Below are 22,492 nucleotides of genomic sequence, written 5' to 3' on the forward strand. Positions count from 1 at the left end.
AAGAAAGTAAAAGTTGGGAACTCTTGCTTTCAGTAGGATGGTGAACCCACGCACACCGCTCTAATCGTGCGAGAATACCTATCGGAGAAATTTTGCAATTTCCAGGAAATTTGCCTGATAGATACTCACACACGATTAGAATGTTGTGCGCGGATGCACCATCCTGTTGAAACCGACAGTTTCCAACTTTTGTTTCTTTTTGTACTGTAGACTGTTGTAGTCGTCATAAAAAATGCTACTGCATACAGTGTGTACTTTTTTTACGGGTCATATAAAAAACTAGCGTGGTTGATGATTTCTACGAAACGAAACGTTGTATTGAACATCTTTCAACGGTGTCTTGTGGTGCTCAAAAAATGGCAATGAGAAAGAAAGACGAGGAGTGTACAACTGTACATGTACCGGGGCCGTGTAATTAACAACTTTAGGGACGGGGATACATGATGTGAGGCCGGCGACATCTGTACGGCACCCCATTTATTTAAAATTAATTATTAATGAATTTGTAAGAGTAAGATTTATCACATACGAGCGCGAATTTCACTAATAATCACTTCGGCATCGATGTTGGAACTGCTATTAAACATTTGCTTATATGGCAAACTAGTTGGCACGACAGATGTCCTGTCTTTAGCTATGAATATCAATTCGAACTGGAATAAATATTTCAAAAACATGGTGTATATTGTAATACTTTTTGATACCCAACGTTGTTAGTTTTGCTTTCTGGTGCGTAAATATATAGTGTCGAAGGTTTTTCGACACGGGAACACTAACAAACGCGCGAAGTTTAATTCTTCGTTAAGTTTTCTGCGATTTTCCAATTTTCTACGCATTTTTTTTAGTTTTTCTTTCCATAGAAACTTCCCCCACAGTATGCGAATAATTTAAAAAAAAAGATAAGTGAATCGGTAGGGATTATATATAAAAATGGAAAAAATCACGGAACGTTCTCGAAGAGTCTAAAAGACGTATCATATTTCAATGAGTTGCATCCCTTATCACCGGTGACAGGAAAAAAAGGAATCCTACAAAAGTTCCGGACGCTTGGACGCTCCGGACTCCCCAGACCCCCCCTTCTACATCTATCCCCAAAACGTATAGTACCCATAGGAGATGATATATTCTGATCTTTTAGTATTAGTATAGTTCTATTCAAATCTGGCTGGCGAAAAACATTTCTGCCACTTTCGCGTAAAACGTAAATGATACTTATTCATCAACTAATCTTTTGACAAATTCATTTGTAGGTCAAATTAAAAACATAAATTGTACAACTTATGACAGACACGTTAAAATTTGATTTAGAAAGACTCATCCACCTACCTGGGTTCTTTGGTAGAATACGAGGGCCCCATGAGTTTGCTCGGTTTGCTTTCCTTAAGGCCCTTACAGTCACTGTTAATTTTCTAATCGAAGTGTGGTTTAGCCCTCTTTGGGGGTGGAGAGCTCTGCATTGATTCCTACGAGCGAAGGTTGGGGATTAAGTTATGGGAACTAATTTTTGGAGCTCTGATTCGAAAGCCCTGGCCCAAAATTCATCAATGGCATGTGGTCTCCTTCTTGCTGGTAGCGTGCCAAGTGGTATTGCCTTAGTGTAGTGTCCATTTCTGACCTTCAGTGAGTGTATGTCCTCGATGCAATTTCACGCAGATGAAGATCTTCTCTTAAAATCCTATGGATGGTCCGTTTTTCTATGTATGTTTCTGCTTGTAGCTCAAGTAGTATCCTATCTTTTGCCAGATTCCATGCTTTGGTCAATTACTGCACGAAACACTTCATTCCGAACATCTCAGCATTTTTCCTTGGAGAACGTTTATCTCGTCCTCAGTGTTATAACTGTAGACCCCACTGCCACGTACCCAGCGATGGCGTAGCCATACTAGCTGACGCACATTATTGCTTTGTTGTATCATAATTTAAATGTGAGGGGAAAGTAGTTGCTGTGACTTAATCCCCAACTCTCGTATTTTGTAGAAGGATTTTACATTAATGGTTTTTTTTTACAAAAATTTGCTGTGGCTAGCACAGACACCACCCGCACACTTGTCTGGCCTTTTATCTCTTTAAGAATATGTGTACCAAATTTGGTTAAAATCGGTTCAGCTGTTTAGCCGGAAATGGGAGTACAGACAGACCGACATCATCGAGATTTTGTTTGATTTGAATTCCTGGTGCTTTAAAACGTGTATATCCGCCAAGAAAGTGGGGGGGGGGTCATTTTTTACCCCAATACAATACGAAGGGTCACTATGGGTATTCTAGAAAACGTAAGTGATACAAATTTGGTTACAAGGGAGAAAAGTTGCGCAATCAAAGGTCCAAGAAGAGAGCGTTTAGAAATCTCTGAAAAATTGTTTGATTTTTGAAATTTTTTTGAAAAAATCGGATTTTTTTATTTTACGAACATTTGTTCTGGCGTTAATGTTTGAGCTCTGACCCAAATCCAATGACGCTTCTACGCTGAAACTGTAATGCTAATGAACTTTAAGGTGGCGCTGATAATTTTTTTTTTGTCTTTGCGGAACCAACATCAATTTCATTATTTTAAATACCGGCCTGATATTCTGTTCATCTATTAAGATGCTTGTCGTTGTCGTTCGTCTTAATCAATCTCTCCGTTGTCGCTGCCACGAGGGCGCAAGGATCTATTCCCAGTCGATATTCTATATATTTAGCGTTTCTACATTTCGCCAAACTAATGTTGATCGTTGCCGTAGGATGTCACACAGGCCCATAGGGGCTGGTATTTCTAGTCATATTCTTAAAGCCCTTTTTATTCTGAATTCAATTATGTGTGTAGCACTATGGTTTAATAGCAGTTCAGTAATTAAGAAAATTTCTATTACGGATTTGTACAAAGATTTTGTTAAATAAATAATTATGTAGGGCAGTGGTTCTCAAAGTGGGTGCCGCGAAATATTTACTTAATAATCTTAAAATTACATAAATTAAAAAACGAATTAAATTCATTTTTTATTACATTTCTGTTTTTAGTTTCTATTTTATTTATTTCTATGGTTTATAATTCATTAATCAATCATATGCTGGTATTGCATTACATCAGACTTTCTCAATCTTATATTATAACATATTTGGGGAGCATATAGGGTGGGCATGAGGAATCGAAAACGTCCTATTTTGGTTTTGATTCATAACCATCTTCAAGGTTGTTGAGGGTGTCAAAATTTTAAGAGTCATAATGGCCTGAAAAAAATTTTTCCGCATACACTGGCCAAAATGGCTTAAAAAACTCTACAAAAAAGTTCATTACATTTTTTTTGTGAGTTCCTTTGTTTTTGATAAGTTTTGAATTGAAAAGTTAAACCTTTTATTTTATTTTTCTAAATTTCATTTTTCTCCAAAAGTAAGCATCAGAGTGAAAAATGTCAATTACAAAAAAGATGTGTCTTGATGAGGCCTGCAAAAAAGGCTTTACACTTTTTGCGTCGGGTTCAAAATAAAGGCGCTAGAGGGCCTTTTCTAAATGTTATACTATGACCAAAGATAATTGCAATGATTATTAAAAGTAGTCGGAAAGTCAAGTCAGGAGTTTACCTGACAACTAGTTTTAAATCTTTTGTGTTTAGAAATTTTTAGCGCATTTTTGCAAAAAATTTTTTTTGTAAAAAGTAGCTTTTAATCTCACTTTGGCTGGCTGGCTGGTCGGCTGGCTGGCTGGCTGGCTGGCAGTAAATGCGCGCCCGTAGAAAAACGCTTGTAAAAAGACAAGGAGTGTACATGTAACTATCGGGGCCGTGTAATTAAGAACGTTAGGGATGGGGCTACAAGATTTGGAGTCGACGACATCTGGACGCCATCCCCGAGCGTATTATACTAACCTGGAGATTTTTCAGTTTTTATCTATCTTCTTCTACAGTTTTTCTCCGATTGTTTTCAAATTGGTGTCGTCGGGAAGATCTTGTCAACGCGCACAACTCCTGCGTGGCGGAATTTTGTTTTTTTTCCTAGGGGCGAAATAAACCACCTTTTGCGCGGCGCGCTTCGAGGGGTAGTCGACTTTGGGCGCCCAAAAGTTTCTTACAGCGCGAATCGCGGTCTCTCTTTCTCGTGTCACTAATAGAAGGTCGAGCTATGTGAAGTACCCAAAAGTTGAATACGATTTTATGCCGGGATTTTAGCGAAATCTACCAAAATGTGAATTACGAATGAACGGGACGTCGGAACTCAACCTCAAACCAAAATTCATCCGTGTATTCCTGTGCTGTCATGTAACGTCGCGGTTACAGACGAATAGCATCAAAAACCTGGAAGCTTGGGACAAGTGGGACCTTTGATCCGCGTGGATCAAGTTTGCGATTCCTTGGCTTCCTTTCGCCATTGTGATGATACGATGTGGTAGTGGCTGCGTCACATTCAGTGTACCATTCAGATTCTGAATACTGACGGACTGTGTATCGGAAGTGGTGGTTTCATATATACAAATCAAATGTGATACATATTTATCTCTATCTTACCCGATCTGGCCAACCACTTTAACGGTTAAAATTGCAGCTCTCGTCATCCTGTACCCGATCGACGCCACCTTAACTACCTGATAGCCTACAGCTCGAGGTGATACCACAGAAAACAATAAAATCCAAAGCTTTGTTTTTCCCTTATTTCAACCATTTGGGCGCTATCGGCCGCTTAAGAAGGCTACTGAACCTGTATAAGGATATAACCCTGTGGGAGAAATAACGGGTGGCTCAATAATTGTTCTGGTCAGATCGCAGTCAAGAAAAAGCGTAAGACTGGTCCAAGATTGGAAAACTTATAGCATGGGAGCTGACAATTTTACACTTTTTAATCTGCTGCATATTTTTTTGATTTTTGGGATGTTTTGACAAAATCAAAATCAGTTTTTTTCAAACTTGTGTGGTTTCGCTTTGTTTTTGTTCGCACGTGTGTGTGTTTTTTATGACATCGAACCTTGCGGGCTTATCAGTTATCGGCGTGCTTACGTTCATGTTAGAGAAAGCCACTGGGAATAGTCGGTACAATTATCCAATCATTTGCATTTTTCACCTATTCATTAAGTGAAAATGGAAATGCGAGTTGGTGCAAGCTTGGAAAAGTTTTAAGAGACGATGTCGCTCAATTAAAACAACAGTAACGTACAGTGCAGACAAATAGGTAGGTGTTTCGGTATTCAGGTCGGTTTTGACATACTAATGATCTACCACAATGTGGCATACAAATTTTTCCATATTAAAGGCGCTTGAATTATGTTATTTAGCTACTCGAGAATTCGCTCGTATGAAAAAGGATTAAACCATCGACGCAAAAGTCACCTCGACCCTGACCAAAAGTTTGATATCTATCAAGTCTGCGTTGGTCAACATGAATCCATCAACACTCTTCGAACACTGAACTATTCCAAAAGTGAAAAAAGCCCTTTGTGGTGTTTTCGTTGTTATATGTACGGAGGATTAGCACAATTTTTCTTAAACTTTTAATGACCCAAGATAAAACCTACAGTAAATCTAATCCTTATCAATTATTTACCTTGCATTAATACTGTAGGAAACTTAAATAATGTTTACAGTCATAAACTGTACGCGTTACTTCATCTTGAAATCGCAAAAGCTCGATTCTCGAACTTGATCGAACGAATTAGAAGATAGGAATGCGATCTTTTTTGAAGATGAGTGAAAGTCCTCAATTTATCATCTCCGATCCTATACTTACAGCAACAAATAATCATATACCATTCCCTGCATGGTGGACCACGAGAACACCTCATCCGCTCGAGTACCCAAACTTAACGTGTACAAATCTGGTCGACTCGATCAAATCGTGATTTTAAATTATGAACGTTTACTGCGCGGATAATTTACCGTCGCCTCATTTAAATCGATTTTTCAAATTATAGTTAAGAGTCTTGAACGGTCGGAATGATTTTTTTCCTCGATCGCGTCCAATTTGGTCAGTTATTTATGAAGCTGACCACGTTTTTGTAAATTAAAATCAACGAGTCGCCCGATCTTGAAATCGCCTTTTAAACGGCAATGAAACTTAAATTTATTGAGGGCGTACTGCTGGAATTGAACGAAGCTGGTGATTAAATTTGCATTTACAAAATTTCTTCAATTTCACTTGTACAACTCGTATCGTGTGCTCGAAATGTCCTCCTACCGATTCTTCATGCCAATAAAACGGAGTAATTTTTCAATACGCTCCGCAGGTCAAGGAAATACATTGATTCTTTGCCTTCTGTGCCTACAGTTTGATCATGGCGATAACTAATTTAGTGAAATGCGATTTGTTTAATAGTTCTAAAGCTAAACCAAATCTAAAATAGATCATCGGCAAGAAAGGAAGAGCCCAACTCATCTAGAGCTGAGATCCGTCCACCATTATTATTTTCATAGGTGCTCCCCTATCATGTACCACCCCTACTGCCGCCTTAGGCATGTTGCATCTCCTAGTTTTAGTCTCACTCTCTTGGAATGTCCTTGGAAGAAATCTAGAATTCTCCTGGGAGCAGTATCTTGTAGCATTCTCAGGTTTATACTCATCCTTCCAGGGACCTGTGTCTTAAGCGGTTATAGGCCTTACAGTGACACAGTATCGGAAGAGGTGTCCCTTCTTTCTCCTGCCCGCTTCTGCAAAGTGGATCTATTTCGAGGTCCATATGTCCAATGGTATGTTATCAACTACACCACCCACAAAACATCTGTCCAGCTAGCTGAAACAAATTAAAACTTATAACTTTCTTATAATTTTTCTTCGCACACTTTCGGAATCTGCCCCAAAGAAAAATCCCAATATTGACCTAAAGTAATTATTTGGGCGATTTAGTATCCACGATCAACTTCCGAAAATTGCTTACTTAGATCATCTGACGACCATACCCTCTTAGCACTCAGGTTGTCGATGTATATTTTAGACTTTACTAACTAATGCTTTCTCATTCGCGATTGGGTTTAGTAACAATAACAACACGTGCGCTAATTAAATATCGTCTGAATATAAAACTTCTTATCGCAAACGACCAGATGTGCCTACATTTTAACACACAATTTCACGTTTTACAATTATAGTCCAGGCTATATAATATTTTTTTATAAAAAAATTCCGGGTGAAACCGGTTTTTTGATGCGGGTGAAATGAATAGAAATTGGGAAAAAATAATTAAAACAGCTGAATTTTTCCGCGGGTGAAATCACGGGGGATAAAATGGGTGGAAAGTGGTGTTTTGCAAATTGTGGCAAAACTATTAATTTTAGACGAAAATATTCAATGTAAAAGTTATAGAGATTAAAAAAATGAGCAACTTTTGTATCTGCATTATTTTCACATAACCTCCAATTTTCCTAGAAAATTTTTTTTTCTAATTTTTATTCTAATTTTTGCGAAAAAAAGTCTTAGGCGTTTGAAATTTGGAGGAAATAGCTTGTTTCCGTTTCCAAGAACTCACGATTTCTGAAAAAAAAACCACCTCTTTTAGGGGTAAAAAATCTATTTTTTTTTCATCGTACATAGGTGCGCGGGGAGCAAAATTTTCGGGAAGACTTATATTTTAATAAACAAAAATAAAAAAATATTATTCCTATAGCAAAAATTCGAGAAAATCGCCAAAAACTGAAAAAACAGTTTTAAGATATACACGGTTTTTGACATGATAAATCATAAATCAACATGTTGGATGTTAATAAAGATTTTTTCGAAATCTGTCTTCTTACTTCTCTTTAATGTTTGCTTAAATATTCTCTTTTGTCATCTTATGTTCAACTGTTTTAGTTAAAACATCTTTATTATGTCTTTCTTCTGCATTTTTACCGCAAAAAAACAATACGAAATAAAATCGGATTATCTTACTTCCCGATTCCTGAACAATTTCTTTTTGTTCACCGACTCTTCTTCCTGCTTGTTTTATAGCGCATGCAATTGCGTTGGGCCTGTTGATAAACTTGCAAAATCTGCAATAATAACGTTGGTTTTACTGGCCAAAGCAAATGATTTGAGATGTAAAACCTGGAATAAACTTTATGAGGATTTTATTCATAATTCCTGTAAATTATCGATCAACAGGACCAGCTTATTCCCATCAGCTGTAAAACAGGCAGGAAGAAGAGTTAGTGAACAAAAAGAAATTGTTCAGGAAGCAAAAGAATTCGATTTTACTTCGAATTCCTTTTATTGCGGTAAAAATGCAGAAAAAAGAAATAATAAAGATGTTTTAATCAAGGCAGTTGGGCACTAGGAAACAAAAGAAAATATTTTAGCAGCATTAAAGAGGAGAGAGAATTTCAAAAACTTTTTATTAGCGCGGATCCAATACGTTAATTTAGTTGCAAAAAAAGCTATTTACCTACTATGTCAAAAACGGTAGGTATATCTTAAAACTGTTCCCCCAGTTTTTGCCGCTTTTCTTAAAATTTTTCTATTGGAATAATATTTTTTATTTTTGATTATTAAAATGTAAGTCGAAAATTTTGCTACCCCGCGCACCTCTGTACGATAAAAAAAATAGATTTTTCATCCCCTTGAAAAAGAGGTGGTTTTTTTTTCAGAAATCGTGAGATCTTGGAAACGGTTCAACTTTACGGGCCCACAAATTTATCTTCTTTTTTATCATAAAACAAGCTATGTTTCCTCCAAATGTCAAACCCGAGTTCAAACCCCTAAGACTTTTTTTCGCAAAAATAAGAATAAAAAACGAAAAAAAAACAGTTTTTCTAGGAAAATTGGAGGTTATGTGAAATAGTGCAGATACAAAAGTTACTCATTTTTTTAATCTCTATAACTTTTACATTGAACAATTTCGTCTAAAATTAATAATTTTGCAACGAATTGCAAAACACCACTTTCCACCCCTTTCAACCCCCGGGATTTCACCCGCGGAAAAATTCAGCTGTTTTAATTACTTTTTCCCAATTTCTATTCATTTCACCTGCCTAAAAAACCCGGTTTCGCCCGGTAACAAATTTTTTTTGAAAATAAATTATTTTAGAGCTATTCAGCCTGGACTATTAAATAAACAAATCTAAATAAACAATTTACACAGCGATAGACTTTAAACAAAAAAAAACGATTCCAAAACTAAGACACACATTCAAATGACACGAAATAGCGCTGTGTTTTTTCGTAAATAATCCCCCACATTTACACTTACTAAATTGAAACATTCTCGCATACAGGGTGTCCCGTCAGTATTTTTGGTGTTTATTTCGAAATAATGTCTGCATGACGGTGTTTACCTTTACACAACGTTCGTTTCTGAGAAATCATCATCAACTTTATTTTTTTATATGGCTCATAAAAAAGTACATACTGTATTGAGTAGCATTTTTTATAACGAATGCAACATGGTACTGCACACATATAAAATAACAGTTGTAAACTGTTGGTTTCAACAGGATGGTGCGTCCGTACACACCGCCCTTATCGTGCGAGATTACCGATCAAACAAATTTCACTATTTTTTAGGAAATAGATATTTTAATTTTATAACAGCCACTTACTGCCACGTGGATTATTTTCTTCTATACGCTCCTCATAATTTATTGTTGATCTGACGTTGACCTTTCCAACAATTCTTCAAATGGAGAAATGCATCCGGCAAGTTTTGAGCACGAATGAGTGTGGAAAACTTAATCACTAATTTACAGTCACTTGAGTTTATACAGGGTGGATATTTTGTCTGAAACACTGAATATATTGCTGTGTGTCATGCGGTCACTACGCCACCCTCACACCGCTAGTTCAAAATAAGTAAAGAATTTTATAATCTTTCCTCGTACACTTCCCGCATTTGCTAGAAAAATCACAATATTGACTTTAAATTAACAACTTGGGAGAGTTAGTGGCCACGATCATCTTCCGAAAATGCTAAATAATTAACTACACAAACTTTCATTAACACCTGACATAATTCTTGGACACGAAAAGACAAATCTGACATGAAAAATTCTATTCGGATAGCGCAATGAATTCGAATAAATACACAATTAATTGATTGACAATGACAGAAACACCTGAAACAATTAAAATTAAATCCTTGCAAGAAAGAAAAGGTTACAAAGCTGGTTGGTCATATTACCCCGCACGCAAGCGGTCGACAAATTAAATTAGAATAATCTGGTCGCACAAGGTTTGCGATATAAGGTGCACTAAACTCACACAAACGCTAACAGCTTCTGAATTTCACTTTGTTTTATAACACAGAATTAGATGACAAGCAAAACTGGCTTGATGATTGAAGTGACAAAATAATCTATTAAATGTATGGTCGCCATTCTTCAAATTATGGTATTTGCTTATTGTGCTCAAGTGACGGCGCCGCTATTTTATGGTGTTAGTAGAAAACAATAGTTCATCCACTAATCTACATATTATATACATTGGAATTTTGGAATATTGATTAAGTGAAGTACAAGAATGAATAGAGATTCGGTAGATGTAATGATTTATTTCGTTCTCGGCCGAAATACGCCGAATTTGGAATTGAGATCGAAATCTCAAACCTGTATATGTTGCCGTTGCACCTTTTGGTAACATTGGAAATTATTACCGGCGCCCTCGAAATAAATATTTCGAACGTGCGCGACACGCAGAGCCGCATAATTGAATTAATTCAAAATTGACGACGGTCGTAATTTGACAACTGGCCATAATTGCGTGTTTAGAAACAAGACGAGAATCCTGTTAACTTATTATTTATACATGTTTATGGGGATAAAAGTAACGGCCAAATATTAATTTATGCCGAGCCATAAAATTCAACGAGCAAACCACATAAACGTGTAAAAACAGCTATAATCGTGAGCGGCTAACAACCGCCAGATAAATAATCGGACCGAGAGAAACCGGTCTACACGGACGGACAGGCGGACAGGACCAACCTACGGCGGACCACTTCACCGAGCGAGAGTATTATACCGCGCACTTGTGTGCGTTTAACCGTAAAATTATTTTTGTCAAGCCCCCTCGTCCCTATCGAACACAATATTTGCACAACATTAATCCTCTCTTTCCGGGCCCCGTCATCGTTTCACAATTACAATTTTTCAATGAAGTAGAGGATGATGCTCGTGAATTCCGCTCTTGTTTTCGTAGAAATAATAAGAAACGAATCGCATCAATGAACTAACAATTCACGTCGAATTTGAGCAACCCATTTATCGAAGGTAGATCGGGAATCCGAAATGATTGTCTTTACACCCGAGTTGCTTTCCTTGCAACCCTAACTGGTATGCATTCTTCCCAACACTTTATTTCGAGGGGATTAAGCAAGAAGGTTGTCCAGAGCCTTTAAAACCAATTTTTATTTATGTCATGATGATACATTTTGACGAAACAGGAACTCTGCGGTTTCGACGAGTAATTTTAACTCGAGAAAAATTGCACAACATTTTGTTAATCAAGACGCCACTACCAGCAACTAATGTCGTGTTTCAAAGTAACAGTAGAGATTTTGGGTATTGTCCCCAAATTTCCGCAATATGAAAAAGCATCAATTTGCAGTTGTTGGCCGTCGAAGTTTCGTCTTTTTCCCAAGGAATTAGAATTCCAAATATCCCAAATGTTGATCAATAATGTCCAGGAAATATGACCCTCGATGTGACCATTATTTATAATGCAAGTATAAATGTCATTAAAGACACTAAACAGTTCGTATGGTATGGTATCTCAACAAAGGCGTTTGAAAATTAAAATTGTGTAATCTATCCCTTCTGAACTTTTTCTGTCAAAGGCCAATGTAGGGTAGTTTCCCAGCCGAAATTGATGCATAGATAAAGATTTTGCTGAAATTTGGATATGATACTAAAACAGCTTGGATTATCTTTCCCACAGATGGACAAACGGGCCAAACGCTAATAATAGCGCATATTTGTTTTTTAACCCAATCCACCAGTTTAATTTTCTTGAGTTTTTAGTTGTCATCGTAGTAAAAACATTACAGCTTGTAACGGCTTAGTTATATTTACAGGGTTTGGAAACCCCACTCGTACTAAATGAATTTTAATCTCTACGTCACTGGTAAAATGTTTACTGTAACAATTTATTTCTTATAGTGAAATAATTAATACTACGGCTAGCTCAGTAATGACTCTTTATCTCCACTTTCAATCTGAAAATTAAAACCTCATGCTCTGGTTGTATAAAGTGACTTGAATGAATATATTGATGAAAATATTATCGTTCAAACTCCACTTTTCTTCACAACAATTTGTTACCCAAAGTAAACAAGTATAAATTGTGTACAACTTTTTTTTTAAACCGGAATAGCTTTTGTTTTGACATCGCCAATGGATATATTTCTTGCAGACGTCTCAATCGCCCTTTATGAGTACTCTTTTGTGACAATCCGTTCTTGAGGTATAAGGGAAAATATCCCCGAATCACGATAAGAGGTCGAGGAGGAGCGCTATGGTTGGTAGAAATTAATTAATTTCGTTGAGACCTTTCATTAGAGTACCATGAAACTAGTTCCACTCACCGTCCTCCCCCTCCACCCCGTACTTTGATAAGAGGACAGAAAGAAGAGCAGTAGTTGGTAGAAAACGGTTCCTTTCATTGAGACCTTTAATTAGAATACCATGAAGGGTAGAACATGTGTTTCCCCCCCTCCCCCCATTTTCCAAAGTTTAACTTGGCACTACTAAAGGCATCCGTATGCAAAATCTGAGACCAGTTGGTTGTCGTATGTAAAAGTTATGCACGTTTTACAGCATCTCAGGAAATAATTCGTTGGGGGGGGGGGGGCTCCAATTTGATGGCCGTCTGGCACACTTTCAAGGTAAAGGCTACCTACTGCCAAAAATTCCAGGACTCTAGGACCATTCCCCCAGAAGTAGTTCAAAAACGGCAGAAGTGGGTCCGGACGGATGGACGGACAAAACGCAAACAATAGCACATTTTTTTAATTCTTAGAAAGATGCGCTAACAATCTAAAATATTGTGACGTCAAGTGGACTGAAATAATACCAAATATAATAACCTTGTATATGGGTTAAATTTTAATTTAATTTAAATTGGGGCGGGGGAGGTTATTTACGATTAAACACAATTGGTTTATTTCATGTAAATTTGTTATCTTGGTATTTATTTTTCCATTATTTTTTGATTGCATACTTTTTACAAAAACCTATGATTTTAGATGCAGCTATAAATTAAGGGTAAAATCCTATTTTTGAAAAAAAGAGGGTTCCATTTAAAAAAACTAAGTTTTCTCATTTTTGATAAATGTTTGAAAATAACTGAGATATGACAAAAACTGAAAATGTCAAATTTCGTTTCCATTTTCCCTAGCTTTAATGGTTGGAAATTGACAGTTCTCGTTAGCACTTTCTATGGGCACTTTTTTTCGGAGAATCTGAATCTGTTATCAGAATTTCAATAACACGGCAGATGTAGATGCTACAGGCTACTGTGTACTTTCTTATGAACGATAGTAGATTTGTACGGTATGAGATAGAGGACAAAAAGAAAAATAATGACGTGTCACAGTCTATACTTTTACATCAATTTACTACAAGAAAAATTTCAAAATCAAATGTTTTACATATATCCACGGGTACCTAGATTTTTCAAAAATTTCAAATTCTTTTTTTAGCCATTTGCAACCATCGAACCTACACTGTATCTCTCACCGTTACGGAGATCCCAATGGCGAGCCATGAATTTTGATTTTTTCTACTAAGCACTTTATTTTTTTAAAACGTTTACCTACCTGCCACTAAGCGTTTCTTTGTGTGGATTTTTTGGTGATACAACGTTATCTTGTGCCATGCCTTTTTCTGAGTGTGCTATGGAAGATGGAGTATTTTGTTCAATATGATTATCTTCATGGCGTTAATCCGGAAGTCGATATGATACGCCGGTGCGATTGATTCTGGTCTTTTTTAAATTTCGCAATTACAATAGCAGTTTATTAGCAGAATTAAGGATAACCATCGAAAAGCACTTTTTTGTACATCGCCAGTAGATGTGTGTCATCTTTTGGGAGTCTCGTTCAGACATTCCAAATGCCATTTATGAATATCTTCTTTCGATTCATCTATTTCATGAATGAATGAAGTGAGCGACTTTGTAGCTCAGTGGTAGAGCGTTGGGGTACAAAACCGAAAGTCGGGTGTTCGAACCTGGGCTGAGGTAGGAATTTTTCATCTGTGGCAGAGATGGGAATTTCCTTAGATCAGTTTCGAACATTCTGCCGGCTACTCCGAATTAGGTTTTCCTGCAGTTTTCGTAATTCGTTAGGTAAATACTTACGATCTTCTGCAGGGGCACCTATAAAAACATGCGGGTCATTCTGTAATTGGGCGTAAGCCTGTTGAGGGCCTAGAACAAGAGGGACAATAAATAAATAAATAAAATAAACTGTTCACTTATTGGGAAAGGAGGATGGACACCAAACCAGTCCTTCAGTTTACATGCATCAGCAGTGTCTTTGACAACTCGATCCTCCCTCGTGCCTACATGTTGTTCCGTTGTACAGGACGATACAGCACAATTTAACATAAACACCCATTCCCTGTGACCAATGAGAAAACCACCCTGACTCTTCATGGACCGCATCAGCACTTGTTCAATTGTAAGGTCACACAGACCAGACCAGAATTTATCAGAGCGAGGGATGGTGAATCCTCCTTTAGAAAACATCCTGTCCATATTTTCATTCCCTTAACAACCCAAATTTAGTCGGTAAAATACAAACCTCTTTAGCAATTATAAGTGAAAATTTTGAATGCCAAAAATATACTAAAAATAAAAATGCTTTTAATGCAAATACTAGGTTGTTTGAAAATGAAAATATTCCATACATAATGTTGGCTGAAGACCAGATCCCTGTGGGACACTTATTGATAACACCATTGTTTTGGTATAAATCGTCATCATGGAAAACGAAAAACATCGTGACCAGCCCTTTTCTTCTTGAAATCCATCGATTCCCATAAGCAGCGACATGCGATGATTTTCTGGGTACGATTTAATAAAATCAAAAAATGGCACTTTATTGCATGGAATAAAATTTTATTGCGCTCATTTTAAGATTAATTGATATAGTCTGAGTGCAATAAAATTTTTATTACAAATACCAATCGGATTGTCTTGTTTTTAAAGCACGAAGTGCATCACTCGATATGGGACGGTTTAAAATTCTTGATTTGTTAAACACATTTTTTTTCTGTTAATTAAAGCAAATCGTCTGGGAGCGATTTTCGGAAGCAGGTGTTTTTCAAAGTAATTATTGGCATTATTTACCCTACGAATATTTCTCTCCCCTTCTTATAGTTAGGTACGTACCTGAGTTTTATTGTTTATTGTCCGCATTCTATAAGTTGTCTGGAAAAACATTTTAACTTTTATTTATGTGCGCTCGTCTACCTGTAAGCCGTACTGTATATTATGACAGAGTGTAGCTTTTTTTTACAAGAGACGTTATAAAATGTGCAATATAAAACAGAGAACTATATGCATATGCCCCTAGGATATTTGTCCCACCTACGACATATTGGAAGACGGTTTGATTAAGTGGGCATTAGTGTCGTTTCCCCCTTTCTGTTTACTTTGCGAAAAATCTTTGCCACCCATTCAATACAAATCTATACCGTACTAATGCAATTCGAGGCATCTTAAATACCATTATTCCCTAGATTCGTGCACAAAAGAAAACAGGTGTCCCCTAAGTTTTGTATTGACAGATCGCCTGAATGCGATCCGACTCTCTCACGACCCCTAACGCTTATTGAAATCGAGTTAGATTCACCTATTAGTGACCCAATTCGTCTTCAACGAGAGGGACTCACAGCCGAAAAAAATGTTGTAGGTGCGCGATGTTATTTGATCGCCCAAAATAAAATTCCTCAAAAGAGCCGAAGCGCGAATACAATTTTCGAATCGAATGTGCCAACAGGTGTTTGTTCGTAAAAAATATTAAGACGTTTCTGACAATGCCATTCAACCGATCATCTTGGGGGAATAAAATTGCGTTGTGTGCTTTTTTCGTAAAGAAATCTTAAATGATCTCGCTATTGTGGTGGTGGGTGTTATTAATTATAGGAATTTTCGGAAAAAGTGCACTGGGAAACTCAAAATTGAATGCACACTTTAAAGATTATTTTTTCTGGTGTCAACCAAACAGGAAGTTGGTACAAAGTTTGATCTGAGTAGTCTCTTTCTTTTTGTTTGTCTCGTCGTTTTGTTTATATGTATTATATAACATGTTTTACCTATTTTTAACATTGACAATGTTTAAATTGTTTTTCTATTTTGGAGAGATTAGAAATAATTTCCAGCATTTTCTCTTGACACTTTTATTATAGATCACTCTGTATATCATTGTAGATATTTGACACGAAGCCAAAAAAGAAATTAAAAACTTCTTTATTTAATTACCGGACTCTCTGACGTCCTAAACATCGGGGACTAATCTTAAAATTCACCGTAATTAAGCCCGCTTTATTTGAGTCTAAACACATTCTAATCAGATGAGGTTTGCTGCAACACATCTGATTACCTACCGGTATTTATGCCGACCCAAATGGCCGAATTGAAATTTTCAAATTTCGCGATAATGAATTAAACTGCGCGGCCTTGCAACTTGAATGCTCGTTTTCGCTCAACGTTAGGAAACTAAAATCAGGTAATAATTAATTAACGGAGCTGAAATCCTAAAATATTAATTCTTTCCCACGCCGAGTGCTGTCGGATGCTACAAAAATAATTTACATATCCCTACGGGAGCAATTAGAAACTAAACACGATGATAAAAAACAAATCAATTACTTTTACCTTCTCCTAGTAAAGATCTACAGTTTTTCGTAACGAATTTTCCAAATTTATATCACGTTTACATACCGGGTGGTCATCAAAGCTGGTAGATCTGATTGCAGAAAATGAATGGCTTCAGCGATAACATTATCTATTTTTTAAAGAGAGAGTGTATCATATGTTATATAACTCTTTTTTCTGTTATAAGAGATTAACGAATCTAAATTCCTTTTGCGCCAGTAACTTTCGCATAAAATTTCCGTAGAAATTTTTTTATCTTCTTTTGAACTGGATATCTTTTTTTCTTAAAAACGGCAAAGCTAGAAGCAAAAGTGTATCGATCGGTATTGCCATATTCATTTGAATAAATTACAATAATAAATAATATTAATAAATAACAGTAGTTTATTCATAGAATGGAAAAATTATAATTATAGAAGCGTCACAAGCGTTGGCGGTTTACCAATTCTGAAAACAGTAAATCATGGCGAGTTCTAATATAATGACAAGGTGGGGGTCCTCCAATTAAAGATAATTTTGTTATTCGTTGGCATAACAATATGCCTACCTACAATGCTCTATTTCAAATAAAACACAAAGATTGACACAACAAAACACCACTAAATATGTTCATTTATATTTTAAAGTAGAGAAAGAGTACCTTTGCATCTTTTTGATAGTTTGCGTAAGAAATGTGTAAAGAAAGCGCGAAGTAACTTAGAATAGGCAGAAAAGAAAGATGCACAGAAGGATTTGCGAAAGAGGTTTGAGGAAATCGCTCAGAAAAAACGTTTAGGAGTGTGAAGAACGCGCCAGAGAAGATTAATTATTATAGAGACGTGAAAAGAGATGTGGAGGAAACTCTATGGAAAGAAGTGATAGGGAGTCGTTAATATAGGAGTATATGATCCATTCGCGCAGCGGAAACTCGAAGGAGGCATTTTGAAAGCACGAAGGAAATATGAAAGGGGCGAAAGAATGTGAAAACAAAGAGAGAAGAAGTAGTGAAAAAACATGAAGGAATAACAAATAACAAAATACAGACTGCGCGTCTTTGGAGACCCTTCAAATTCAGTTGCAAGTTCCCAAGAGTCATTCTAAGCAAAGGCTTTTCCGGTGTTGCGCAGAACAGGAGAAGGAAAGCCAGGATGGCCCGACTAACTAGCCTAAGCGAAATCTCGGGCGGAAGTGAGATATTTAAAATGGCGGCCAATTTGGCACATTTTTGCACTGAAAGCTTTGACATCACCAGTAGATTGCCTTTTTGAGTACCCTCTTCCGACACTTCGTTGTGAAGGTATTTGCTTCGACTTCATCAATGAATATATCTCATCGAGTCGATTCATTTTCACACCACTAAATATGTTCATTTATATTTTAAAGTCGATAAGTCCTCGGACAAACCGTTTTCGAGATTCGCTCTTAATGTTTTTGACATCACCAAGGGATATATTTCTTCCAGACCTCCCAATCGCCCTTTGTGAGTACCCTCTTCCGACAATCCGTTCTGGAAATAATAAGGGAACATATGCGATCACGATAAGGGGTCCAGGAGGAGGACTACGGTTGGTAGAAATTAATTCCTTTCGTTGAGTACTATGAATAACCGATAAAACCAGTTCCACCTCCCCCCCCCCCCTCTCTTTTGACAAGGGGTCGAAAAAGGGCGATAGTTGGAAGAAAACAGTGCGTTTCGTTGAGACATTGAGCCCCCCCCCCCTCGCACATTTACCCCCCTCATCTCGAAAAAGACGTCTCGGGGCGAATAAAATAAAATGATGTAAAAGATGTAAAATTTGCATTCAATTTCGTACCAACTTAACCTTAATACTAAACAAACTAAATCTTTTAGAGTTGAAAATGAATCAAAAACGGTAATAGGCTAGAAGAATATGTGAGGAAGGCAATAGTTGAAACTACTGCTCAAGCAAAGGAAAGTAGAAAAGGACCAACAGTTGACGGAGGTGAACGGGTGAACCGAACGCGTAGGCCAGCTCGGTAAATTTTTTTACAATAAAACTAAAATGCATTTTCTCTCCTTTTCTGTAAGATCCACGTCATCCACTTCTCACATCATCCTCCCTGATCCATGAGCACCTGACTCGGACTTCTCCCTATCATTTCAACTTTCGTACAGTTCCATAACATGACGTGTTCTATGTCCTTTTCTTCCTCTTCCGCATATTCTACATTTTCTTTCTTTTGTTGTCGCCATTTCTCTTAATTAATCATAATTTAATTTTTTAATACATAATAATTAAAAATTAAAAACAGAAAATAACTGGAATTTAATTTTTTTTTAAAATTTAGTTATTGTTTAACCGGAACCGAAAATTACTGACGACACAAAACCACAAAAAATAATTCTATTAAGTAGTACGGAACCGGAACGTATGTATATTTCATATGGGTTCCGACCCCTGTTCGGTATAGGTTCTCTCTGGTTTTGGGGGACACAAACGGAACGTCCCACCGTCAGCTTCCGCTTCATTGTCCCCCAATACTTATTTATTGGACGGAGCTGGAGACCATTTGGTGTATTCAGCTCTTTGGGGATGTAGTGGACTCCATTGTCCTGGCTGTAATGGGAACTGTTTAGATCTTACCAAAACGTAACTGGACCATCATGTGACTGAATGAACGGTAAAATGTAATGTTTGAGGCACTTCCTCTATATACTTCCGAATTCGTGGAAGTTCCTCAAAATTACTCCCGAAACGATCATAAAAAATGGGCCCAAATTTAAAATTTCAAAAATTCAAATTTTTATTTGGAGCTCTATTGTGCATTGGCACCAGTTCCACAGCTCTACAGAGTTGCTTCGAATTCCATCTCGCTATATTTCCAAAAATGGAAAGTTTTGGTTATTATAAATAATCACGATCTAGGAACTGAGGTACTAACTTCTTCTTTTTTTAATTATGGGACCATCCCCACCACTTTTTTGGTTCAGGGACCTGGTAAAGGGGATTTCCCCGTGAACTAACTTAGGAGCGGCCTTGTTGGAATTGTTTTTTTAGGTAAAGTACGATTCAAAACAATTAATAATCGATGGAAATGCATAAAGATTTTAAATTAATTAGATTACGAGTCCTGTACCATTTTTCAAAATTGGCCGATTTGTTTGTGGTTTTGCGATTTTGTATTTAATTGGCGGACTCGCGCTCTGATTGATCGATTTGGCGGTTTCGCGTATCTCTCTCTCTCTCTCTCTCTCTCTCTCTCTCTCGCACTCTCTCTTTGTTTGTGTATTTTGAGATAGCCTGAACTATATAAAATTAAACTCGAAAATTTTTACCAAAAACCTAACACAAAGATTGGAAATAAAAGTTTTAGTATTTTATCTATAAGTTAAACGTTTATTTGTTGTTTATATATATAAAATATGTATGCTGAGAAATACTATTATAACGCTCAAGCTGCAAAATGCTAGGCGCTACAATAGTATATTAAGATACAAGTGTATAATCAAGTCTTTAAAGCACGCGCAACGAGTTTAAGGGCACGACGCAAAGCGGAGTGCTTTTAACGTTGCAAGTGCTTTAAAGACCAATTATACACGTGTATCTTATAGTATTTTTTATTATACCTGCAGTATAATTTAAAAATAGGAAATACAATGAAATCATATTGACGTTATACTCGAATACATGTCTAATTAAGTGGGCTGGGTGTTCGTAATTTCACGATTGCCATGGAAATGTCACTTGACGTTTGTTTATAAAAATCGTCGTCTTTGTGAATTAAACGATTTCCGTTGAAAAAGATAATACACCGTCCATTAAATCGATTGTTGTAAAATCTAAACAAACGTTGGTAGGTGTAAAATCCAAATCTAGTAAAGCCTATTATAAAGAATATGAAAAGTTGTTTCCATGGATGAAAAGGAAGTTACTTACGAATAAAGTCTTAAATGCATCGATAATGCTGGGATATATGAAGGAAATGCCAAAGGTATTTAAATCTCCTATCTTTTGGTGCCTTAACTCAAAACTTCAAACAATGCTGCGATTAAAAGTGGAACAGATTTGGAAGCATACCCTAAATTACGCGCGTTTGTGAAACCTTCAACCAAAGGATAGGTACAAGCCAAAGAAATGTTCTGCATTTACAGACAGCGACCTAAGAGGATCTTTTATTTCAGCCCCAGATGACAGTTTCAAAAGTCATACTTGAAGTATCGTTACTTAGCAACTTTAAAGCACGTGTGTTTTAAAGGCCTTTTTTCGCACGCATTTGAGTGTTTAAAACGGAGATTGTGATTCAGGTATAATAAAAAATACCATGTGCTTTAATAAAAAAAAAAACACACGCCGCTGACCGGCCAGCTAGCTCTGTTGACCAAATAGTAAACAGCGGAGAGAGCAAGACAAATACACAGGGTAGTGGGTGACAACAGAATTAATACATTTGGTAATGGCTCATCATATATCATCGATTCCAAATAAATCTTCACTACTTACTTTTGTGGCTTCTTGTAAATTTCCTGGGCGCCACCTAATTCCAATATAAGTGTCGCTTACACTACCGGAACTAGGAAAGGTAGCTTTAGCTTTAAAATAGGCAACTAATGACCCACAAATAAAAAGTTTTATTCGGTGCACTGCACCATGAAATAAATTCAAAATTGCACAACTTAGATTCCCCACTGGGAATTCATAATCTTATTTAAGGTAAGCAGCAACTCCAAATATGAATCTCCCCCCCAAGTTAACAAAAGAAGGGGTTTACATAAAATTTCCCATAAAATGTTGAATAAAATACACCAGAATCTCTGGAGTTAACACACAAATATCGTTACAGTGGCAAAATAATGAATTAAATTGAAAATAGATACCTTAATTTATAGCTTGAGTGGGCAATGAAATTATTCGGTTCTTACGAGCTCGTTCGTACCTTACATAAATTGTTATCACTCCATAACGAGAGTAATCTCTTGACTAGCTAAAATATTGTACCCCAACAATGTCAAGCTTACCAATTAACAGTAATAATCTTGGCTCTATGCAGGCCAATTATCAATTGATCACCACCGAGGTGGGTCAAATGCAAACACACAAATTTACAAAAAGGATTAACAATGCTACATCACCGTACGATCAATATTTAGGTCTTCTTTTCCACAGGTCCTGGTATATGGTTGCACGTTGAATGACAAATGCTGCTCTAAGTGTTACACAAAGTGTCGGAAGCAAGGTAGCGGCTTCAAGATATGTACGACTCGGCCATTAAGTTATTTCAATGGTTTGATGCTAGATCGTCACACTGCACTCCAGTACTTAGTCGATTTACTTTCCTATGCCCCCTTATCCGCAACACAATGTGGTCTATAGTTTCGTTTCACAGGTAAACAGTCGGATCGTAGTTCTTGACCCCAATACGTGAACTCTAAAATAATAAACTAATGGGTGGTACGTTTTTACACAAGAATAAATGCGAACCTCTACATGGAGAGAGTCAACGGAAAATAAAAGAGCTTCGTGAACGTACGAAAGTGAATGGAAGTTATCCTACGATCGTTGTCAGAATGGTCCCCTAAAATAGAAATAACGGTAGTGTGGATTCGAACACACAGAGAACTTACAATTATGCTTACGTTCCTTTAGAAGAACTCCTTTCGGATTAAATGGTTACCATGCCCAAAAAGAAATGGCAGGTACAATGATGGTTCACTTGTTTTTTTTTAAAGATGCTTTCGCCAAATTGTTGAAAACAAATGAACAGGAACTAAATTAGCACTTAAATCAGGATGAACCGCACGACCGTT

At 36.8% G+C, this 22,492-nt stretch overlaps 1 protein-coding gene and 1 long non-coding RNA gene across 8 annotated transcripts in view; one reads left to right on the top strand and one right to left on the bottom strand.

Moving 5' to 3' along the window:
- LOC116175025 (protein pangolin, isoforms A/H/I/S) overlaps window positions 1–22,492 on the top strand; it is a 308,557-nt gene that overhangs the window by 45,618 nt on the left and 240,447 nt on the right. The gene's annotated exons all lie outside the window — the stretch shown is intronic.
- On the bottom strand, window positions 21,580–22,436 carry LOC116175036. 2 transcript variants are annotated; one of them, XR_004146226.1, is made up of 3 exons: window positions 22,310–22,436; window positions 22,167–22,260; window positions 21,580–22,113 (listed from the first exon to the last, which is right to left on the bottom strand). It is a non-coding gene; the product is annotated as an uncharacterized LOC116175036 (long non-coding RNA). The 2 variants fall into 2 exon arrangements; XR_004146225.1 differs by having other exon boundaries at window positions 22,167–22,413.

This window comes from Photinus pyralis, unplaced genomic scaffold (assembly GCF_008802855.1).
Source record: "Photinus pyralis isolate 1611_PpyrPB1 unplaced genomic scaffold, Ppyr1.3 Ppyr1.4_LG6, whole genome shotgun sequence".
In the NCBI taxonomy this organism is placed as follows: Eukaryota; Metazoa; Arthropoda; class Insecta; order Coleoptera; family Lampyridae; genus Photinus; species Photinus pyralis.